We start from the raw sequence: 15833 nt of genomic DNA, 5'->3' as shown, positions 1-15833 counted from the left end.
CTGGCACCGTTTCACAATAACAAAGCACTTAAGCAACAATAAAGCACATTGATTGCTTCCGGGGAGACACACCCAGAGTCTATGGTTTAGGCTGATAATTAGCTAGTACCTGAGGATTAACTTTAGGATCAGAGGGAGGAAAAGGTTAATTATAGGCGAGGAAAGTGAAGGAAACATTTGCGCCCTCTAGTGTGTCACCAAACCTCACCAGCACCAGCGCCGATACTTCCATAATAGTGAATTTTTCTCGCATAAAACCAATACTTGGCACATTTAGGTTAGTCGCATAGGAGCGGATTTGCACGTATGGAATACCCGGTGTATATTTGGGAGCAGCGAGTAGTGGGCTTTTTTTATTATAGTTTCCTTTTTTGTGTGCCCTTGAGCTGTCTCCTTTGTTGTAAAATAAATAAATAAATATGTAAAATGTCCAATATTAAATGAAGTCAAATACTACAAGTAGGTGAATGCAAGAAACAATAAGCACTGTACCTTTCCTGGCCTGCTCAGAGCCAAGCGAGGGAAAGTCTTCCTCCTCCTCCCATGGTTTTGTCGTCCAGGCCTGCAAGAGCCAACAGGCTTTTCCGAGCCTGTAAGAAGAAAGGGGGTTAAGTACTCATAAATCTTTTACCAACAACCACAACATGGAAAAATCTTTCAACAAACTTCCAAACATACAGAGGAGGCGGGCTGAGTCAACAGAGGACGCAGTGCCGCGTTCAGGGAGAGCGAGAGTTCATCCTGCCCGGTGCCACCAAGCTGGGATTTTTCAGCCGCTGCCGAGTGGCTTAAAACTACCCACATGCTGTCCAGAAGACCACCTATCAACCCAGACTCTAGATTCTAGGATTAACGATGAGCTCCGGGAGAGCAGCATGAGCCAATGCAAGATGGAGCCACTATAAACACTCGCCTGCACCACGACGGGCTGAGCCATACCATCAGGCCCCTCCAAAAAACAAGCCTACCGGCACCAGCGAAGATGTAAAAAAAAAAAAAATAAATAAATAAATAAATAAATAAATAAATAAATAAAATTAAATAAATCTAAAAAAAATCTTTTGAGCTTTAAAAAAAATCTAGACAAATTTCTAAACTATCTTGCTTCTGAACAAACTACTTTTGAACCTTAATAAATAATCTAAACATGAAAAAAAAGCTTCCAAACTTCAACAAGAATTTTGCTTGTAAACAGTGAACAGGCTTTCCTTTCTGATTCTTATGACAAGCCTTTACAAGGGGAGCATCAAAGCTCTTCTGAAGGTAACTCCGATGATTCTTAAACATCTACAAGCACGGTAAAAGTTGGAAAGTTTTGTTTAATAGGCAGCGCAACATCTGTGGTCATATGCCGGAGAGAGACAGGAGGGGAAGGAATTATAGGAGAAGGAAACAGTTGGAAAATTTTGTTTAGTGGGCAGCGCAACATCTGTGGTCATATGCCGCCGGAGAGAGACAGAAGGGGAAGGAATTCTAGGAGAAGGGAACAGTTGGAAAGTTTTGTTTAGTGGGCAGCGCAACATCTGTGGTCATATGCCGGAGAGAGACAGAAGGGGAAGGAATTCTAGGAGAAGGGAACAGTTGGAAAGTTTTGTTTAGTGGGCAGCGCAACATCTGTGGTCATATGCCGGAGAGAGACAGAAGGGGAAGGAATTATAGAAGGGAACATCCCCCAGGAGACGGGACACAACCCCCGATTAATACCTGGTACACTGCTGGGTGGACAGGGGCTACGTAGGGTATCGGAAAAGCCGCCCAAATTTTTCCACTTCGCCCGGGAATCGAACCCGGGCTCTTTCGGTTGTGAGCCGAGTGTGCCAACCACTGCACCACGAAGCCCCCAAGATTTGTTGGACCGTAGTGTCAACCCCACATCTCGAGGGCCCAGGCTCATGTCCCAGGCAGGTAGTTGGGAAAAGAACTATCTGGAATATGGTAATTTCTCATGTGCTTTGAGAAAAGTCATTAGCTGAAGGCTCAGACTGTCGGACCCACAGCTCCTAGTGCTTCCCCTTCTGAGGCTCCACAGCTTCCTGAGGTCCAGGTTCTGACACTTGAAGCAGGCTGCACACACAACAGGGTGCAGAAGCGTCCTTCAGTGCGGTGTTGTGCGGCTGTTGGCACCAAGGCAAGAGTATCACAACACTACTTCACAGCCTAACGTCCCTTGTATCCCTTAACCCAGCAGCAGCAGCAGGCATCATGTTTCTTAATGGTCCCTCCAAGTGAGAAAAATGAGAAAAAATCACCCTCACACAAACCATGTCACAATATATATCAAAGCATTTGCGATCAGGTTATGTATCATCTATTTTGGGGTGTTTATATCATGGAACAAATTTGGCCCATCGCTGCTACACGGTAAAGACACAATGAGTCTCTGAGAGTCATGTTATAAGACATTTCATCGCCCAAGAACACATATTTGACAAAGCTTTCGTAGGAGTTGTGGGCATTTCCAGGAGTAGTTCTATGACCCTGGTGGTAGTGTGACCCTTCTTCTGTACTGTGAACCTAGAAACACATATTTGACAAAGCTTTCGTAGGAGTTGTGGGCATTTCCAGGAGTAGTTCTATGACCCTGGTGGTAATGTGACCCTTCCTCTGTACTGTGAACCTAGAAACACATATTTGACAAGGCTTTCATAGAAGTTGATGGCATTTCCAGGAGTAGTTTTATGACCCTGGTGGTAGTGTGACCCTTCTTCTGTACCTTGAATTTAGAAACACATATTTGACAAAAAAATTTGTAGTTGTGGGCATTTCCAGTAGTAGTTTTATGACCCTGGTGGTAATGTGTGACCCTTCCTCTGTACCGTGAACCTAAAGAAACACTCATTAGAACCTGATTGACCTCTCTCTTTGACCTTAAGTAGTAGAACACCTATTTGACAAGGCTTTCGTATGAGTTGTGGGCATTTCCAGGAGTAGTTTTATGACCCTGGTGGTAGTGTGACCCTTCCTCTGTACCGTGAACCTAAAGAAACACTCATTAGAACCCGACTGACCCCTCTCTTTGACCTTAACCCCTTCAACACGAGTATACTGCGTCCTTGTGTGCCCCGTACCATATCCGAGGACTTGCATACTTTGTCCAGGCTCGCTTTAACCAATATACGAGTTATTTTATCTCTATATTTATGCTTACATCTCAAAACTATCAATTAATTTATGTTTCTTTATATGCACCATTTAATTCTGCATGTTTTCATATATAATACATGATGATTGTTTTGAGTTTGTGGCTGAAAACTTGTTACATTCAATAGCGACATTTGAAATTTGCCGTGCGCGGCGATCTCGGATACGGAACGGGGCACTGTTTTGGCCCGGCCGTAGTGAAGGGGTTAACTCAATGCCCTTTGCAGGCTTTCCTCACAAAGCACCCTGGAGCTGACTCCCTCACACACACACAAAGTCCTGCCACTCCTAAAGCGATAAATCTTACTGAAGTAACGCCTCAATTTTGCTCAAGTTTCTTCAGTACCTGTCTCACGTTAGGGGGATCGACCCTCCACCTGGTACTCCTCATCGCAAACTTTTTTTGGCTCCTCAAACCGTTTCTCTGCACTGGGAACTATGGGAGACCTGCACCCCTTCAGCATGCACGAACACCTCACCTTGGACAAGAGCTGCTTCAGATTCTTGGCAGTTTCCTCAAGGCTGTTCCCGAAGCCCTCCGAGTCACTCAGCAGCTTGTGAGTCTCCAGCGAGTGCTTCCTTGCCGAGGCAGCAAGATGGCTGCAGGGAAGGGAACAAATTAAAGACTGGTGTGAGTTGCATTGTTCTTGTTGCTGGTGTTTCCATGTGAAGATGAGGAGCAGTGATCAGATGGATTATATAATTTTTTTTTTTTTTTTTTACAGCTGAGGAAGCAGCTCAAGGGCAAAAAAAAGGAAACAATAATGAAAAAGCCTGCTGTTTGCTGCTCCCACAAAAAGGGCTCAGAGGAGTGTCCAAAAGAGAGGTCAATTTAACCCCGTAGCAGCGACGGGCCAAATTTGTGGCTTTACCGTGTAGCAGCGACGGGCCAAATTTGTGGCTTTACCGTGTAGCAGCGACGGGCCAAATTTGTGGATTTACCGTGTAGCAGCGACGGGTCAAATTTGTGCCATGATATAAACCCCAAAAAATAGATGATACATAAACTGATCACAAATGCTTTGACATATATCATAATACGGTTTGTGTGAGTGCCATTAGGAACATGATCCCCACTGCTACCGGGTCAATCTAACCTAACCTGAGGAAAAGATGATGATGATGATGATGATAAAATTGGAATCAACAGAGTACAGGAAAAAGTTGGAAAGTTTGGTTAAGTCGGCGCAACATCTGTGGTCATATGCCGGAGAGAGACAGAAGGGGAAGGAATTATAGGAGAAGAGAACAGACCCCAGGAGACGGGACACAGCCCCCGATTAATACCTGGTACCCATTCACTGCTGGATGATGGACAGGGGCGTAGGGTATCGGAAAAGCCGCCCAAATTTTTACACTCCGCCCGGGAATCAAACCCGGGCTCTCTCGGTCGTGAGCCGAGTGTGCTAACCACTGCACCACGAAGCCCCCATTTTCACAGGACTGAGTCGAGGCCACAACTCACGCGGAACAACACAGTGAAACAACTTCATGATTCCGTTCCTTAGGCTGAAGCGCAGCAGACTCAGCTCAGCGGGGACATAGTGGCCGTGGTCAGTGTGGGCATAACAGCTTGTGCTGACTAGGATGAAGCTGGCCTGGTGCAGCGCTGAGGAAAGGAAGAGAAGGAGGAGAGGACTGTATCAATGACTACAAAAACTAACATATCTTTACTACTATCAAAACAAGTGACTTTCCACACGGTGTTCTCACTACTTTTCATTTGCCTTCCATTCCTCTAATCTATATTTTATTTATTTATCTTTTTTTACAGAAGTGTAAGCAGCTTACGGGCAACAAAAAACAGGAAATAGGAAAGCCTGCTAAGCACACACAAATCCAAAGTTTTATCTCACACTTATCAAAAAGCAAATATGGGAGTGACTGTCTCAGAGAACATGTCACCGGACAAACACATCAACAGGAGGATAACGGGACAAACTCTGAATTTGCTGAGGAACACAAGGACGGCATTTGTGTATTTGGATGAGGAGATGATGAAGAAAATAATAGTTACAATGATAAGGCCAAGGTTGGAGTATGCAGCAGTGGTCTGGTCTCCTCACGAAAAGAAGAACATAAGAAAGCTGGAAAGAGTGCAGAGAGTGGCAACTAAGATGGTACTGGAACTTAGGGATCAGACGTATGAGGAGAAACTCAATAGCATGGGGCTCACAACCCTGGAGAGAAGAGAAAGAGGAGACCTGATAGTGGTGTTCAGGGTGGCGAGCGGGGTGGAGAATCTGGACAGAGAGGACCTGTGTGTGTGTGTGTGGAGCGAGAGAGAAACGAGAGGACATGGAAAGAAGTTGAGGGCGACCACGTGTAGGCGAGATGTGAAAAAGTTTAGCTTCCCAAACAGAAGCTGTGGAATGGACTGGAGGAGGAGGTGGTTTGTGCAAGAAACATTCATGATTTTAAGGAAAAGTTGGATAAGAGAGGATATGGAGACGGGACAGCGCGAGTGTAGCTCTTTTCCCGTATGTCACAACTAGGTAAATACAACTAGGTAAATACACACACACACACACCTTGATGTCAGTGCCGTCCCCGTACTTGACAACGTTGAAGGAAGAATTGAAATGGACCTTGACATTCTTCTCCGCCTGTCTCTCTCCTCCTCCGCCGGCCACCGCCTCACTGCTGCCCCCGCCATCCTCCTGCAGTAGTAGTAGTGGTAGTAGTAATAGTAGTAGTAGTAGTAGTGAACATAATAGCCCAACACCCTCCCAGTGTTCCACAGCCGCCAAAAATGTTAGTTCTTGTCACACACAACTTTCTGACAGGCTTTAATTTTTTGCATACAGTATTATTGTTGGTCATTTTGAGGAGTTTGTTGATCTCCATCCTCCTGAACCCTCTCGGACAGCCACAATCTTTAGCCCTTAGAGCGCGGGTGTGGACAATAGTGGGTCACAGCTGGTGCCGTGGGTGTCGATAACAGTGGACAAGGCATTTTTTGACTTAGTGCGCCGTCAAATTTAACTTGTTTGTGGTGAAGCAGGGTAAGCATGTGGTTTTCTTTCCAACAATACCCAGCCATGCTGCCTTGACTAATCATTGGTCAGTGTACGCCTTGTGCTAGCTTTGAGAAGATGTCCGCTAGACATCCACCTCTTCTCACCTTACAGTGAATTTCATCCATGAGATGGGGCCTTTGACCTCAGCACCCACCAAGGGCATCAGGATGGCCTGGAAGTTATAAGTTTTAGGGGGTGTTTCACATAAACTGTATAAAAGTCTTAGTCAAAGAAGGGAAGTCCACTGGGGGTGGATAACTGTATATAATAATGTGTTTTCAGTGATCCTAATTCAATTTTCCGCACTCGCTCCAGCAAAGGTCACATGGTCTTCAACTTAACGTCAAAGGGCAGTTTGCTAAATTAGAAGGTGTTCAGCGTCGGGCAACGAAAATTATCCCTTCCTTGCGCAACAAATCCTACGAAGAAAGGCTTTCTACCCTTAACATGTTCTCTCTTGAGAAACGTCGCCTCCGAGGAAAACTGATCGAATGTTTTAAAATACTTAATGGTTTCACGAATGTAGACAGATCAACATTGTTTATGATCGATGACACTTTGCGCACGAGGAACAATGGCGTAAAACTCAGATGTAGACAAGTAAATTCGGACTGCACCAAATTTTTCTTCACCAACGATGTAGTGCGAGAATGGAATAAGCTCCCATCATCAGTGGTCCAGTGTAACACGATTGACTCCTTCAAAAATAAGCTCGACCGTCACTTCCTTCAACTTAATATCAACTAGAGTAGAAATGCAACGTTTTGGAGTCTTCTGATTAATGTAAAATCACTTAGGTTTAAGGACAGACCACCAAGTCTGGACCATGGGGTCTGTGTGGTCTGATTTTCTATGTAAATCTATCTATGTAAAACCCCTTCACTACGGCCGGGCCCAAACAGCGCCCGCCCAGTATCCGAGACCACCGCGCGCGCCTAATTTCAAATGTCGCTATTGAATATAACAAGTTTTCAGCCATAAACTCAACATAATCAGCATGTATTATATATGAAAACATGCAGAATTAAATGTTGCACATGAAGAAATATAAATTAATTGATAATTTTGAGATGTAAGCATAAATATAGAGATAAAATAATTTGTATACAATAATCCCTCGTTTATCGCGGGGGATACGTTCCAGAACTCCCCGCGCTGGGCGAAAATCCACGAAGTAGCGACCTTATATATATTTTATTATTTACATATTATATTTTATATATATTATTTATATAAGCACGCTTATCTCTGTGAATCTCGCCTCAGCCTGTGTGGACAATGTCACCCAACCACTAGTTTCTTGAGAGTCAAAGTCGGCTACATTTCACGGGAAACTCATCGAAATTCTAGTCACAAACTCAGTCACCAACATGTCGGTTACTCGTGTGGTCGGTAAGTTGTGGTCACAAGAAGAAAAAGAGCCAATCAGCTTTTCAGTTCAGCAGGTCTCCACGTGTTTATTCCAGTACCGCAAAGAGCTCCACCAAACTAGATAAGCTTGGAGTAATCATGCTGAGCAAGTTTAGGACTTGAGTCTCGTTCAAGTGTAGTCACTGCCTCATCCTGTCTGGGTCCGCACTGCCAAGTTCTCGAGCATTTAACGGCAGCAAGCTGTAACACACTCTCCCTTTGTCTCCGAGCTAACCACTCACGAACCAACAAATGCTACGGTCGCTGAGCCAATCAGTGCCCAGGATACAGAACACAGGGCCGGTCTTACAGTCACCCGTTTTCGTTCGCTAGCCAGCGAACGAAAGCCTTCCGCGCGCGATCGGGTCTACAGTCGCTCTTGGCCGCTGCTTTTCGCTCGCTCGCGAACGAAAAATCGGCGTTTTGGTAAGGAGATTTTGGGGAGCGGTTGAGGTGACGAAAACGAGATTTGTAACCTATGAATTCAAAGTAAATAAGTAAATATGCAATGATATAACATACCTAGCATGCAGAGAGCATATATAAGGCAAATAATTATTCAAAACACCTTTATTTTTGTTGTACAAGCGTTTTATTGGGCAGCGTATCGTACACCGCCAGCACAACAGAGTCTGTCGTCTCAGCCAACGCAATGGATATTTTCGGTAAGTACATTTAGTGTTTTATTTATCTGTTGACATTTCTTTTTGAAAATGTTGTATGTAGTTGTCTTCGTAGCTCATACGAGTGTGCTGATAGGGTTAACAAACTATTGCATACCTGTGGATTTGGTGGCACTCAATCAACATGAATTCTATTATGAAATATTAAGAATATATAAGACAGCCACCCAAAAAACATTCAAGGTATAATGGAACTATTCGCAGTAGTTGGTCCTAGGCAGAGGGGGAGAAAAAACAAAAACTATAGAAATACACCCATCACGGGTGGTCACCAGTTTATTTTGAATATATTTTTATGTAGTAATCAGTACGACTGTTTGTGTTATGAATAACTAGATAAGAAGTGATAGGCTACTGTCTTACAGTGAAAGGTAACTATTTTAGCTCTGATTGATTCAGACAGCATTAGGGTACTAATTATTAGGTTTGCTTAGTTCCGTGGAATCATATATAATTCTCAATCTATTACGTCGCCATATTTTATTTTAGCAGCAATAGGTTATTATCCTGAGCAGTGATAGGTTATTATCCTAATGTTGAGCTGGAGCTCTAGGATAGTGTCATTTGCCCTGACAGCTACTTCACAGCAAGTTTCCACGGCAATAAGATGATTTTTCTCATTTATTTAAAATACTGACTACAATATTAATTTCTGAATAATTTATGGGAATGGCAGTTAAGGAGATTTTTTTTATATTTTCTTGAAATAGCTGTGTTGTTATTTTGTAAATATTTTGCTCCATTGTTCTCGTCGTTGTATTCTGGTGCGACAGTTATTTCCATACGATAAAGCATCATAGGTTACCCAAAAAATTGAAGACAGTCTCTGAAATATACCACTCAGGTCAGGCCAAAATCTTCAGGTAGGTTATGTAGGATTGTGCAGGATAGGTTCGGCTCGGCCCCCTTCCTATCTTTCAGTTTTAAAAAAATAAAGTTGGGGGGAAATGCTATAGCTGCATTAGCATTACAATTTGTTCTTCCATTCATCACTCTGTCCCTCAGTCACTGTTATAGTGTACTTGTTTAAATTTTCCAGCTTGTTTCTTTCTCAGTTCTCTTGTTTTCTGCACACCCAGCATTTATTTATTTTCATCCTAATTTCAACATGACAGCATTTTTTTTTAATAATACTTTATGTACATATATGTCTCTCCCACAGGATGTGGAATTCTTCTGAATCTTAAGATGCTTGTCACAGTGAAATACCTGGTCACAAGCAATTTCCTCTTCACCATAGCTGACTGCATATAAATTGTCGTCGTCAGGTAGCAGGGCTATTGGAGATGTCAAATGATATACCTGGTACACTTTCTACATATAATTTCTCTATCCGAGGAAGCACACCATGTGTCCAAAAAAGTTTATGATGTTGCTGGTATGGCAGGAGTTACAAAGAGTGTCAGGGTCAAGGTTAGACTACACCTAGGATCAGTCCGCTCATTCTCAGTAGTGATGTGCAGGCTGACGGATGAGGTCAGGCAGCAGTCTCCATGGACCATGATATTTGTGGATGACATTGTGATATTTAGTGAAGGCAGGGAAGAAACTGAAAATGAACTAGAGAGGTGGAGGTATGCACTGTATAAGAGGGATGAAAATCAGCAGGAGCAAGACTGAGTACATGTGAGTGAGCCCTACGAAAATGGTACAGTGAGGTTTCAGTGAGTGGAGTTGGCAAAGGTTGATAAGTTCAAATACTAGGGCTTAACAGAACAAAGCAATGGAACGTGTGCTACAGAAAGGAAGAAAAGAGTACCGTACAGGCCAGGTGGAATAGAGGGAGAATGGTGACACGATCATCCGATATTTCTGCTCCAGGACAAAGCCCTGGGGCTGTCCTGTGGTGACTGTGTCCATTTATAGCATCAAAGAGCAGTCAAGTTACAGATATCATAAAAGACCTTTTGCTGTAAGAAAATCTTTATTTGGTAATAAATTTACCTGTATTTTCAACATGGAAAAATAAATTATTAAACTGTGTAATCCTTTTTTTCATCACACGTACTAAGGCTAAATAAAGCTATATTATCAATAAAATATTAATATGTAATGATAAATTCTTTACCCCATGCTAAATTAATTAATAAAGGTAAAGTTGGGGGCATATGCTTTAGCGGCATGTGGCCTCATTGCTCATCTCCATCTTATTGGCCCTAGAGCTGCTTGTTGGTAACAACTAATTATCCTGGGATATGGCTAGTGTGACAGGAGAGTTACCAGTTTATTTTCCCCAGGTTATCCCAAATATCCATTTCTTTGAGTGAAGAAACAATTCCCCCTGCTTTATTTCTTAGTATTTTTAGATTAATAGTACTCAAAACCATTATAATTTGAAGAAAATATACAAATAAGTAATTCAATAGAAGTCATAAAGAAAATAACTAGTCTAAGAAAACCTAACATAACCGAACCAGAACTGTCAGTGCACTGGACAGTCAGGGCGGCGGCTGCAGTGGTTAGGTTTGGTTAGGTTATGTCTGTTTGGTTGAGGCAGCAGTCTCCGTGGACCATGATATTTATGGGTGACATTGTGATGTGTAGTGAAGGCAGGAAAGAAACTGAAAATGAACTAGGAGGAGCAAGCCTGAGTACATGTGAGTGAGCCCAATAGAGATGGTACAGTAAGGTTTCATTAAGTTGGCAAAGGTAGATAAGTTCATTTACTAGGGCTTAACAGTCCAAAGCAATGGAATGTGAGCTACAGAAGAGAAGAAAAGAGAACCGTACAGGCCAGATGAAATGGAGGGAGAATAGTGACAGAATCATCCGATATTTCTGCTCCCTGGGGCTGTCCTGTGGTGACTGTGTCCATTTATAGCATCAAAGAGCAGTCAAGATACAAATATCATAAAAGACCTTTTGCTGTAAGAAAATCTTTACCTGGTAGTAAGTTTACCTGTATTTTCAACATGGAAAAATAAATTATTAGACTGTGTAATCCTTTTTCATCGCACGTACTAAGGCTAAATAAAACTATTTTATCAATAAAATATTAATGTGAAACGATACATTCTTTACCTTTACCCCATGCTAAATAAATAAAGGTAGAATTGGGGGCATGTGCTATAGCTGCATGTGGCCTCATTGCTCATCTCCATCTTGCTGGCCCTAGAGCTGGTTGTTGGTAAGAACTAATTATCCTGGGACATGGCTAGTGTAACAGGAGAGTTACCAGTTTACTTTCCCCAGGTTTTCCCAAATATCCATTTCTTTGAGTGAAGAAACAATTCCCCCTGCTTTGTTCCTTATTGTTTTCAGATCAATAATACTCAATACCATTATAATTTGAAGAAAATAAACAAACAAGTAGGTAGTTCAATAGAAGTACTAAAGAAGGCTAACTAATCTAAGCAAACCTAACATAACCCTGCCAGTACTGTCAGTGCACTGGACAGTCGGGGCGGTGGCTGCAGTGGTTAGGTGGTGCTACTTTGGCTTGTTATCTACAAGAAAAAAAATATCTACACTGTACTTTGGCTTGTTATCTACAACGGAAAGTATCTACACCATAGAAATTTTATTTTGTAATGATATCTACATGGTAAAACTAGTTATAACACTTTTGGTTTTGGTTTGGTTATGTTACGTCTACTTAGGTTAGTTACTTATAATGTACACCTTCATATTATGGTTAAATATGATTTATTTTTGCCCTTTGCCCACAGTTTGGAAGAGTACATGATATTTTGAAGTGGCAGAGCTAAACCATTTACCAAAGACTGTAAATATTCGTCCTTGGGGTGTTTAATCCTCTACTCACCCTTTTTTAATCACACTGAAAAGGAGAATGAACAGCTGGGAGGGTCGCACGTCAAAAATGCCCAGAAGATTAAAGAAACACTGGTACATTGGTTAGCAGGTTCAGCAGCAAATCCGTGTCCGTGTATGAATCTCAGCTTGATCAGTCTACACGCAGCTCACCCAGCTGTTCATGGACCCTTTTGGGCTGACCAACTAATGGGTATCTAGGAAAACTTTGGGAAGATAAACTGTGGGTAGCAGGAATATCACACTGGCCCTGTCATTATTATTATTACCCACCACAGACTCAAGGACAAGTAAGGCGGACAAACACAGAGGCCGCACGCAGCTTTGAGGCATGCCCACAACTTTACCTGGAGATGAGGTAATCCTGAAAACATGATTTATCTCGATAAAAACGACTTTGGTCGCTGTACAGTTCATGGTACGCGCCGAGAAATCACGTGACTTTGTTTACGTTTTCACGCTCACGCTCGCCAACCTTGCCCGACCAGTTATACCAACATTGCCGACGATTTAGGTTCGGTGCGGGGTCTCGTTGGGGAGCGTAAATCTTTGAGTTTAAGACGGGCGCCTGGCTCTCGTACGCCAGCCAACAAACCTGGTGCGCGTTTTCGTTTTGCCGCTCCCGAAAGGACTGTAAGACCGGCCCACAGTGTTGGTCGCCTCACATCCATCAGCCAACAGCTAGTGTGCCGTGTACGATCACACGTGGGCAAACTAGCTCAAGTGGATGCGGCCGTAGCTGCGTTTTATATACGTGCGAGTCTGTCTACTCATCTGCTGTACGCTACGTATTTTATTTCAATTTAATATTATTTCAATATGTTCTTATTAATACGTTTTGAATTTTTTTATATTGTTGACAATTTTTCTAGGCTAAAAAATGCTTGTTTTACTGCGAAATAAGTAAAATAAAAAAATATATTAAAATACCTCTATACCGCAAAATTCCGCGATATAGCGAAAAATCCGCGGTACGAAACTAAATACTATTTACAATTTTAAAATCTGCGATACAGCGAGACCGCGATAAGTGAACCGCGATATGGCGAGGGATTACTGTAGTACCTATTAAACAAGGACACACGGCTCAACAAGCTATTTAAGCCGATCACTTTCCTCACTATAGAAAGACTACAAAATGAACACACTGGCTTCATAAACCACAAACACAAACTAGCAAGAACTGTTGTTTTATCGCCACCTTCATCAACAAACTCCCTATGTCATGTTTTTGACTTTGGGAAGTTGAAAAAAGCCGTCTCATTTTGGTAATCTTCCGGTCATGGGCAGAAGAGTTGAGAAAAGCGACTTTGAGGACACGCACACCCCAGACAAAGGCAACTCTGCCCAAAGGTGTGCACCGCACCATGGCGGAAAACTGGCTCAGGGGGGCTTTGCCCCCCCCGTTAGGTTAGAGTGAATTAAATATGCTCCCCCACCAAAAAAACATGATTTTCTGGCGCATCATACATGTAGAGGGCCCCCCCTGGCTAGCAGGGGGTCGAGTGGGGCAAAGCCGCCCTGTTGGAGGTTAGGTTATGTAAAGTTCAATTAGAGTAAATTAAATATGCTCCCCCACCAATAAAACACGATTTTCCGGCGCATCATACGTGTGGGGGGGTCGAGGAGAGGTAGCAGGGGGTCGAGGGGGGCAAAGCCCCCTGTTAGAGGTTAGGTTATGCAACGTTTGGTTAGTTTTACTGTGCTCCCCAACTAAGAGAACCGATTCCCCCTTTTTCTTTACTTTTAAGTATACTTACGCCTTCATATTATGGTTGAGGGACATGTATTTCATTTCTTAACTATAATATATAGGAGGCTTATTATCATATTTTGGAGGCGTGGAGTCAATCTCCACAATTACCTTCACTTACTGGCAACGTGAAGCAGATTCGAAATGCGGTTAGTCGGAATTCACGTGTTTGAATAGCTCGGGCAGGAGGTTCAAGAGCCTGCACGTGCGCTAGAACCCACAGCTAGTACTCTCTGGGGCGCAGAGTTGGATGGATCACAGGTAGCCGGTGGTTTTGTTTGTGTCAGTGATGAACAATGAAGATTGTTTGGTGCCACGGACTCTACTAGCAGGACAGAAACTTGCGATGAGGTGACAACCTACTCAAACCGGTGCTAAAGAGAGGGCATGAGTGTGGTGTAGACGGTTTATTTGGGCGCAGCTGGCTGCGGCGCCACGCCAGACCGGTGAGGTGAGCAGCGTTTGAAGGGTTCACTTCGCTTCTCTCCCAAAACAAGCTTGGCCTCCAGTGGGAATGTGTGGTTTTCTCATAGGGAACACTAAATTTGCCGCAAATACTTAATTTAGTGGTCGTGGGAGAAAAAATCCCTAAATGTAAGAAATTTCCCTAGACCTAGGGTAATTTTCCTCCCCCCCTAAAAAATAAGATTGCGACGGATTTCGCGTCCCCCACCTGAAACCCGCATTCCCACTGGTCCCCAAGCTTGTTTTGGGGGTGAGGGGGAGTATGGGCAAACACTAGAATTTTACGAACATGAGGATTGAGGACAACTTTAGGTGCTAATGTTAGCGTTGTAATGTTGGCGGCCCTGTGGAGCGCTGCTGCGGCGGCGGACCGGGGCCTGAAACCTCATCACCGGTGAACGGAAACAGGTAAACTTGACATGGTAAGCTTGGGTGTGATTCTGGAATATTACCAAGCTGTCACCTCAGCCACAAAAAGCTTGAATCAGGTAAACTTGACATGGGTAAGCTTGGGTGTGATTCTGGAATATTACCAAGCTGTCACCTCAGCCACAAAAAGCTTGAAACAGGTAAACTTGACATGGGTAAGCTTGGGTGTGATTCTGGAATAATACCAAGCTGTCACCTCAGCCACAAAAAGCTTGAAACAGGTAAACTTGACATGGGTAAGCTTGGGTGTGATTCTGGAATATTACTGACCCATCACCTGAACCTCCGCCAAAAAGCCTGTAATAGGTAAGCTTGAAACAGATAACCTTGTAATACGCACTGGGTGGGCGTGGAGGCGTGGGGGCACTGTGTGGGCGTGGAGGCGTGGGGGCACTGTGTGGGCGTGGAGGCGTGGGGGCACTGTGTGGGCGTGGAGGCGTGGGGGCACTGTGTGGGCGTGGAGGCACTGTGTGGGCGTGGAGGCGTGGGGGCACTGTCTGAGCGTGGAGGCGTGGGGGCACTGTGTGGGCGTGGAGGCACTGTGTGGGCGTGGAGCCGTGGGGGCACTGTGTGGGCGTGGGCGGCGTGGCAGACTCCGCAGCGTTGCTCTGTTTGATCTTGATCTTGATGTCACAGGTGGCTCGGGATTTCTCCCCAGCCAGGCCTTTATATCGGCAGCTCCTGTGAAAAGAAAACAAAACATGCGGGAAGTCAATGTTCTCGGGGCAAGATATCATTCCCTACATCTTTCACGCCACATGCCCTCCAAGAACTCTTTCACTGCCTCAATCACTCGTCCACTCGTCTCTCCACTGAGCCCCAGCAGCAGCACCATCCACTCCCTTCCAGTCCTCCCGTTTACATCACGTCCCATCTCGCTCAAAAACACATGCATCATCTTCGTTCTCTCCCTGTCATACTTCTTGCATTCCAGCACTACATGCTGCACAGTCTCGTCCACACCCCTGTCACACATCTGGCATACTTTGCTGCGGGACTCAGACCATCTATAGTTCCTTGCATTCACATCCAGACACTGCGCTCTAGCACGGAAAAGAAGATCACCTCCCAGGCTTCCCTCATACCACACCTCACACTTTGGGGCCTCTTTCTCCCTATACCAGTCGAGAGTTTCCTTTCTTTCCATCTCATTCTTCCACT

General features: G+C 43.9%; 2 long non-coding RNA genes across 3 annotated transcripts; one reads left to right on the top strand and one right to left on the bottom strand.

Moving 5' to 3' along the window:
* Positions 1 to 2857: 2857 nt before the first annotated feature.
* On the bottom strand, positions 2858 to 6510 carry LOC126995790 (uncharacterized). The gene is made up of 3 exons (XR_007750694.1): positions 5673 to 6510; positions 4607 to 4750; positions 2858 to 3741 (listed from the first exon to the last, which is right to left on the bottom strand). It is a non-coding gene; the product is annotated as an uncharacterized LOC126995790 (long non-coding RNA).
* A 1369-nt stretch (positions 6511 to 7879) lies between these two features.
* LOC126995793 (uncharacterized) lies at positions 7880 to 10236 on the top strand. 2 transcript variants are annotated; one of them, XR_007750699.1, is made up of 3 exons: positions 8002 to 8024; positions 8175 to 8236; positions 9417 to 10236. It is a non-coding gene; the product is annotated as an uncharacterized LOC126995793 (long non-coding RNA). The 2 variants fall into 2 exon arrangements; XR_007750698.1 differs by having other exon boundaries at positions 7880 to 8236.
* The last annotated feature ends 5597 nt before the right edge of the window (positions 10237 to 15833 follow it).

Source organism: Eriocheir sinensis, chromosome 9 (assembly GCF_024679095.1).
Source record: "Eriocheir sinensis breed Jianghai 21 chromosome 9, ASM2467909v1, whole genome shotgun sequence".
Taxonomy (NCBI): Eukaryota; Metazoa; Arthropoda; class Malacostraca; order Decapoda; family Varunidae; genus Eriocheir; species Eriocheir sinensis.
The sequence above is the reverse complement of the archived record's forward strand: the minus strand, read 5'-3'. Positions and strand labels throughout refer to the sequence as shown.